The following is a 7,754-nucleotide window of genomic DNA, read 5'->3' on the forward strand; positions in this document are numbered from 1 at the left end:
CTGTCTTTCCTGGGTGATACCAAATTTTTATATAAATGTGTACCTGTGAGAGCTGACGCTCGCCAGTGTGGCAGCTGAAATGTCTGTTGGCTGCCCGTGCTGTGGCATCCTCTGTAGCGCATCCCGTCCTTGCCCAGTGTTGGGTGCAGCTGGTTGTGCCCACCTGGCTTTTGTGGAGCTCAGCCTAAGTCCCTGTATGTTTCTCCTGGGCCTGAGAGAAGGAGAAAGAGGGTTGTTGGTTTTTTGTTTGTTTGTTTGTTTGTTTTCTTGCACATTACATCCATCTGCTGAAAGGGACAGCATAAGAAAACAAGTCCAGAAGGGCTGCCCGCCACCCTCAGGGTCAGAAACCCTCGCAGAGAGCCCAGCAGCAGGTAGTGTGGATCCCCCGTACCTCCTCAGTGGTCCAGGAGCTGTTTGTGGTGCCGGCATACTGCTCGTCCCCGCAGCAGCGAAGGCGTCCTTCCTCACCTTAGTTACCTTACAGACGAGCACATCAGGCTGGCTGCTCAGTCACAGCCTACAAGGTAACTAAAAATAACCCCAGTACGAGCACACCTCTGTCATTGCAATCACTACAACTGTAACTTACTCTGTGATTACCCATTATTTTTTTCCACGCAAGTTTTACCCACGTAAACTTGCTGTCGATATGAATGCAAATAATGTGACACTATAATGACAAATTAGGGAGATAAAGCTGAAGAAAATAGAAGAGGATTAGATGCCACATTCTGTAAGAACTGTATATTTTTGTGTATTGCTTTCAAAATACATTAAATAATACTAATTTTAGCTTTATAAAACTTGAATCGCTAGAGAGGTTTGCAAATTAAATAAGTACTTTAGTATCTTTTTCTTATGGTATGTATAACACCTAAATAAGCAATCTGAAGATTTTTAGTAACAAAGTTAAGTAACTATCAAAAACATTTGGAGATGTAATTTGGGTAAGCTATCCAAAACTCAGATTAATGCCTGTATACTAACTCTATATTGTACAAGATAATTCATATTGGAATTGAATTTGTGGTCATTGCTTTAGCCCTTCTGCTGGCTAATGAATTGATTCTGCTATTTTTTCAGGTCTTTTTGGCGTGATGAGAGAAAATTGGATAAAGACTATTCAAGTCAGGATTGTTTGCAAGCAGGTCACTGGTGGCCCTTTGCAGTCCATGGACCACAATGTGTCCCAGTCACCTTTGCCATCTCTAGTTGGACAACAGAAGACTTCTAAGTAAGAGAACAGAACGTAATGAGGTAGAAGTCTTTTAATATCCTTCTGGTGTGATTTTTTTTTTATTGTTATTCTTTTGGCACAATGTAAGCAGTACTACAATTCACAAAGTTTTGGAGAGCAGCAGCTATTTCTGTGTATAACGACCAGTCTAATCGGAGACAGAACACCCTACATGTTTCTGTATCTCAGCCCACTCTGTGTCAAATGAAGACAACAGTACTCCCTCTCTCAATCTGTTTGTGTGGTCCAGGAACATAATCTCTCCTGGTGCAGTGTATTCAGGTCTCTCAGTGTGTACCGACACTTGTTGACCCATTGCAGTGGTCTAGCACTGGAGCAAAATGCCACCTGCTATGGCCAGTAAAGGGTATGTAAAAGAGAGGTTAGACAAGACTTCTTTAGTTTCAGAGGATTTCTTGCTTCCCAGAACAATTAGGATGGGGATGGATGGGGATAAGTTCAGGCAAAACTGGGCACTGTTATTTTCCTGGTTTCTATCCTATGAGACTATAACCCTTTCTGTGAGGGCACATGATGCCTTCATTTGAAGTATGTTTGGAAAGTCCTCAGTGGTCTTCATCTGTGCAGAGCTTTTCCATCTTCCTGTAAGCAGCTCAGTGCCCAGTGCTGATGTTGGGCTGGAGACTAGGTCAAGTACTGATCGAGTGTATCTGCCCCTTATGAGTGGCTAATGTCACGAGTCTGGAAGCTAAACAGCGGCCTAAGTACTGTTCTGCAACCCCTGTGAAGTTCTGAAGCCTTCCTTGCAGTTTTTGAGCACTTGTGTCTTAAGTTTCTTCTGCCTTTATGTCAAAAGGTCCATTAATTCAGAAGGGTGGTGCTGTGGCCTTACCAAAAAAGATATTCATCTGTACCTGACAAAAACAATTATACCTAGAGCCAATTTTCCCTGGCCTTTTGTTGTGCTTGTACCCAGCTAGTAATAAACAACATCCTTGAGCTCAGGTAGTTCAGCAAAATAAATGAGCTGTCTGCAACAACTGGATACACTTTTTTTCTTCAATTAGATGAGAAGTGAAAGTCAGCAATAAAGCTATTTATAACTTCTGGTTACGGCCTTGAAGAATGTAGTCACAGACTTTCTTAGTCTGTGCATGCAAGGGCATCCTCCTTTTTGCTACTTTTTCTTTCTGTTGTGCAATTATTAGCAACAGTGAAGAGCCATATGCTAGTTGCTGTGGTGTAGGGACTGCTCCCGTAACTGTCTGAGCAGATCACATTCTAAACATTTCAGTCTGAAGCCCAAAATACCACTGCCGTAACAGAATACTTTCTCCAATTTGTTGCCAGCAATCTCTCCTACTGGAGACCCCCAGTACACCGTCCTTATTAGTACGCTTGCTTTAAACATAGCCTCACATCCGTTGTTCAGATATCACGTGCTCATGTTTGTCTTGAATTAGCCTGCAGTGACTTACCGGTGACTTGAAGAGAAAAAGGATCTGTCCTTTGACCAAAGGAAACCAAAAGGGAAATTTTATGTGTTGGTAGGCTTCTAGTACTTCATGCTACTAAAGCATGAAGACAGCTGAAGTAGAGTTTAGATTTTGAATAAAAATAAACACAGAAGATGTGCTGCCCTGCATAGTTTGGATGGCTCCAGTTTTTGAAAGATATATTTAAGAACCCCAACGTTATATCTGAATTCTTATTAAAGAATCTGGCCAAAATTTAAATGTTATCAATGTGGACTAACTCAGTTTCAGAGAAATCACACTCCTGCAGGCTTTGCTCTCAAGAAAGCTTTCAAAAACCCAGCTCCTCTGGTTAACAGTTAAGCTGAGCTGGAGATAGAAGACTGTGTCAATAGTATTCAAATCATCTTTGCAAAACTGTCAGGAAAAGTTATTGGCTTGGGTCCAAAATCTATTCACAAGTGCCCTTTACCACACTGGAGGGGAGGGGATTTAAGAAATGAATGATTTGTTCACAGAGCTGGATAGCCTTTGGCATCGTTCCCTTTCCCTCTTCTTTCCATGTATGCTGCCCATGTAGTTAATCTCTTCCTGTGTGTGAATTGCTCTGCACTCCCCTGGCATTTCCCTTCCTGGGCATTATTCTTTTCTGAGCTTGGGGAAATCAGGGCTGCATCAGTGAAAATATGTGTAATGCAAAGGAGAAATGGACCCTGTGTTTACATTTGCTGCATGAAACTTTAAATAGAAAGTCTTTGTCCGTGTTCCTCTGGGCATTTTCTTTAGCTTGTCTCTTTTATCACTACTTACATTCAGCAGTGGGTATCCAATATCTTTGTTTTCTAGATAGAAAATAGCTCATTACTGGTATTTTGGCCTCTGATTGCTAGTTAATGAAATTTGTTCCAGCTTTAACATCACTGCAACAAGCTACAAAGAATCATTTGTCTTCACTGCATGGGCCAGGCTCATTTCTGCTGTAGCTCATGGGCAGCACAGTTATCCAGGAGACTAGAAGAATGCAGTAGAGAATAATACAAAAACATGGGTAAAAGCCAAGGCTCATCAATCTTTGGTGCTGTGGTATTACATCTGTATTGTACTCAAAGCCATGCAGCTTGAACATATTAGCATATGAAGCAGGTCGATTGCTTTCTGGGGTCTTGCTCTTTTGGAAAAGTAGCTACAAACTTAAAGGTGCTCTGGTCAAGAGAAGAAATAGTTTAATACTGGCTGGCACAGGCTGTGCTGTTGGGCAAGGTTGTATCTGTGGAGCCTGTGGTATACTTCTCTTCCCTCCCATCAGCTGTCCTTCCCGGAGCTTGAAAAAGAAGGCATTTGGGTACTGTTCATGTCACCTGTAATCTGCTATGTAAATAAAAAGAACCTCCAGGGGCACAGTTCAAGAACTCAAAGCAATTCTGCAACATGTCCCCAGCAATGTTAAATAAACAATATCAGGTAAATGCTGGCACTAGTTCTATATGAACTTAATATTGTTAGAAACTCCTGCTTTACTTTTGGAAATGATAATCCATCTATCCTCCATTGTGGCATGTTAGATGCCTGTGGGTTTTGTTCTGAAGAGGTGGACTCAGGTTTCCTGTGGCATCGGTCTTAGTTGCACCTATAACTGTTAATCTGCAAATCTTACTCAATAAACTGATGGTTTTTCTTTCCTCTTTTCTGAGTTCTCTCTCAGCCTCCATCACATCTGGCCTTGTTTGAATCGAAAACCTCTTTCATCTAGTGAGCTTTCTTCTTGGCTACCCTTTCCCTCTGAGCCACCTTCCACAGATACTTTCGTGGTACTTTAAATGTAACTTTCAGCTTCATTCCTGTTTGTTCTCCTCCTGGTAATATTTGTAATAGGAATTATTGTATAATGTACCTAGGTTTATCATACCATTAATAACAAATATGTTTGCTTAGATTTTCTGGGTTTGGACCTGAACTGTAAGTGATTCTTGTGCCGTATCTTTGACTGAAAAATACTTGGAAAATACTTCAATTCTGTGAAAAGGTGCAGATTGCTGTCTCTTTTTACAGATAGCCACAAACCTTTACAGCCTTGGGGGGGCACAAGCCCAGCACAGGCTTGGTTTTCAGAGGACTACAGCTCCCAGGATCCCCAAGAAAAACAGTACCTGAGCTTTGATAGTGATGCACTTTGGGAAAATGGGAAGGTATACAAAAGTTTCCCTTGCATAAGCAAGGCAAGTTTGCAAGTAACTAGGGAGAGGTAAATGGGGAGTGGTAAACTCTCCTGAAAAATCCAGGTGGAAATCTGTGACAATAGGAGAGACATCCCAAGGGCAGAGAGAGGCGGGTAAAAGGGCTCTAAGGCAGCTCTGTAGGTTTATTAAGCAGAAGGGTGATTAACCAGGAGTTTTTAAATATTCAAGCAGGGATGGCTAACAAGGTAAAAGAAAGTAAATTCTAAGGAAGAATTTTAGCTTCTAGTGAAGTGGAAAGAAATGCTACGGGAAAGGGAAGACTGAAAGAATAAGGTGCTTCTCTCCTTGTCCGGTGCGTGCTGGTGTGTCTTTAAACGCACAGTGGGTTGAAGACTTGTGTTCATCCTGTAAAGGGATGGGAAGGTGATAGGTGCTGGTTGGTCCTTAGAACACCTTTATTTGTTGTAATGGACTGTACGAGGGGTAAGGACTTGCTTGGAGAGTTAAAGTGACCCACCTGTCTGCAGTAGGGTGAGCTGGTAGGATAAGAAACCCAGATACAGACTAGCTGATAGCAAGTGGAAAGAGGCACTGTAACAGCCTCATGCTTTCTGTCTCCGCCTACAACTGCAATCTCCTTTTTGATCTCTCCCTTTCGAAACTGTAGGTGTTGGTGATGATCTAACTAGCACCTGACTCGCCAGCCAGCTGTCCTTGGAGGGCTGGGTAGGGATGAGTGCAGCTGTGCTCCGCGATGGGGAGTGGCCGTTACACTGGCGGATCCCAGTGGAGGATTATCCAAACATCTCCATGATTTTCCTTTCACCCTGGAAATACCCCCTGCAGCCAATCAGCCATGAGCAAACTTGAAAGGCGCAGTCTGTTGAAATGATGTGCAGAGCAGAGAAGCACTAAACTCTACTCCACCAAGAAACGAGAGAAACCATCCTTCTCATGTGCATTCCAAAGTTGTGTTGTCAGTCTTCCTTGTCTATCTCTATACAGCGAATTTGTATTGTAATGCAGGAAGGTCCTGCCTTACAGGACCAAATCAGAATAAATATAACCAAAATAACTGTAATTAGATGTTTGAAAAGATTCACCACAAAGTTTAAATTGTTGGCCTGATTTCTGTTGTGGCTGATTACACCAATCCTCAGTAACAGAAGGTACCTTTTGCAAACTAGCAATGGTTAAAAAAAAAAGAAAGAGTAATCTTAATAGTCCAGACTACCTACTGAAAATGCTCTGTACCATTTTGTTCTGTGTAGGATGTACTGTGTCTGCCCAATAGCTTTTATGAGTTAATTCAGGAACAATACCAGTCTTTGCTCTGATTTTGGATTTGTGCTTGATTTTGCACTGTTTTGGATGTAGACGTACAACTGGGACTTAGAGATTTTTAATACTAAACGTGGAGCTATATATATTTGAGATTTCCAGCAATACCCCTTACAACTGCTTTTTCCTTTGATAATTAGATTTGCCAAACCTAATGTTTTGCAACCTGACTTGGACCATATTGATTTCAGCAAAAACGGTTCTATATAGTCACTCTTTGAATGAGGCTGAGGAATAACGTCTCTCTTTTATTTTAAGATGAATGATTTTGTTGAAAGGCTATTTTTGTTTAGAGTAAGAACTTTTATCTGCACCACTCTGTAGTACACTTGAACTAGTCCTGCCCCAGCTGGATGAAGCAGCTTAGTTTTAGCAACAAAGAACTTAACAAAGACACTGAAAGCTGTCCAAGAAGTGAGATAGATAGCCTGTGCTTAGCTCCAGAATCAGAACCAACCAGTTAGTGTGCATCTCCCATGTTTCACTGCAGATTTGTTGTATGCTTGGAAACTGGCATTGTCCTTGTGATGGATGTAGTGGAAATCTGCCCAAATCTGGGAAGGTCTTTGGCCTTTAAAAAAATAATTTGCAAGTGCAGCTGCCCCCTTACTGTGGTGTGCCATCCAGTTTTGCTTCTCACTCCTGACCAGGACTGCTACATTTACTGCTGAGAGCAAGGGAAATCCCAGTCATGGTCTTTCATGGAGGGGGGAACAAGAGCTGGGGTGAGACGGCTGTGGAATTAGTGAAGTGGGATGAGGTAGCTATGCATGTGTAAAAGAGGAGCTGTACTGTAATACAAATTACAGCTCAGAGGAGCAGTGCTAACTTTGGCTACATGGAATAATATAGAGATGACAGCAAATGCACTGTAATTTGTTTGTGTGGACAGCAAACACACTGCAATTTGTGTGCATGTAACTGTTTCAGCGCATGCAGGATATGTCTGTCTGAGTAACTTCTCCTCTCTGCAGCACGCACTGCAGTGCCTGAAGCCCCTAAAGGAGAGTGCCGTGGCTTTGCCTGCTCCTTTGTTGCTGCTTGGTGAGTTTCCCCCGTTCTTTTTTCCCTTCTTTTCCCTACTCTGACAGAATAGCCTGCTGGGAAAGGGGACGCCTGGTATTTATGGAGCACAGCAATGCAAACAAACAGCTCCAAATGAACCTTGACTAGGAAAATCTGTGCCACACAGTGGGTGTTATGTGCAAGTGGCTAGAAAACGTGGCCACGCTGGTGAGGAGCCCTAAGGATCAGGGCTCTTCTCAGTCTTTTACCAGTGATTAACCATCAGCAGCATCTGTGAGAAATAGATTAAAACTAGATTGTTAATTAGCTTAAAATGTTAATTTATGTCTGCCTGATGGGCCTATGCTCTGTACAAAATAATCATCAGTTAGTAGACAGAGCTGTACCACCTCTTTCAAAGCCTTGTATAAGGGATACTTGTAATGCAGGTGGATGGTGTTGTCCATATTTTCCTAAGGGAAAACAGAAAAGCAGTGCAACATGCAATGTGGTTGTAGGGGAGATGATTCAGCATATAGCTCCAGAGCTCCTGGT

The 7,754-nt window shown here is 42.3% G+C and overlaps 1 long non-coding RNA gene across 1 annotated transcript; it reads left to right on the forward strand.

Annotated features, from left to right (window-relative positions):
- The first annotated feature begins 62 nt into the window (after positions 1–62).
- On the forward strand, positions 63–5,732 carry LOC118247052 (uncharacterized). Its single transcript, XR_004778283.2, has 3 exons — positions 63–527; positions 1,087–1,260; positions 5,521–5,732. It is a non-coding gene; the product is annotated as an uncharacterized LOC118247052 (long non-coding RNA).
- Positions 5,733–7,754: the final 2,022 nt, after the last annotated feature.

This window comes from Cygnus atratus, chromosome 9 (genome assembly GCF_013377495.2).
Source record: "Cygnus atratus isolate AKBS03 ecotype Queensland, Australia chromosome 9, CAtr_DNAZoo_HiC_assembly, whole genome shotgun sequence".
In the NCBI taxonomy this organism is placed as follows: Eukaryota; Metazoa; Chordata; class Aves; order Anseriformes; family Anatidae; genus Cygnus; species Cygnus atratus.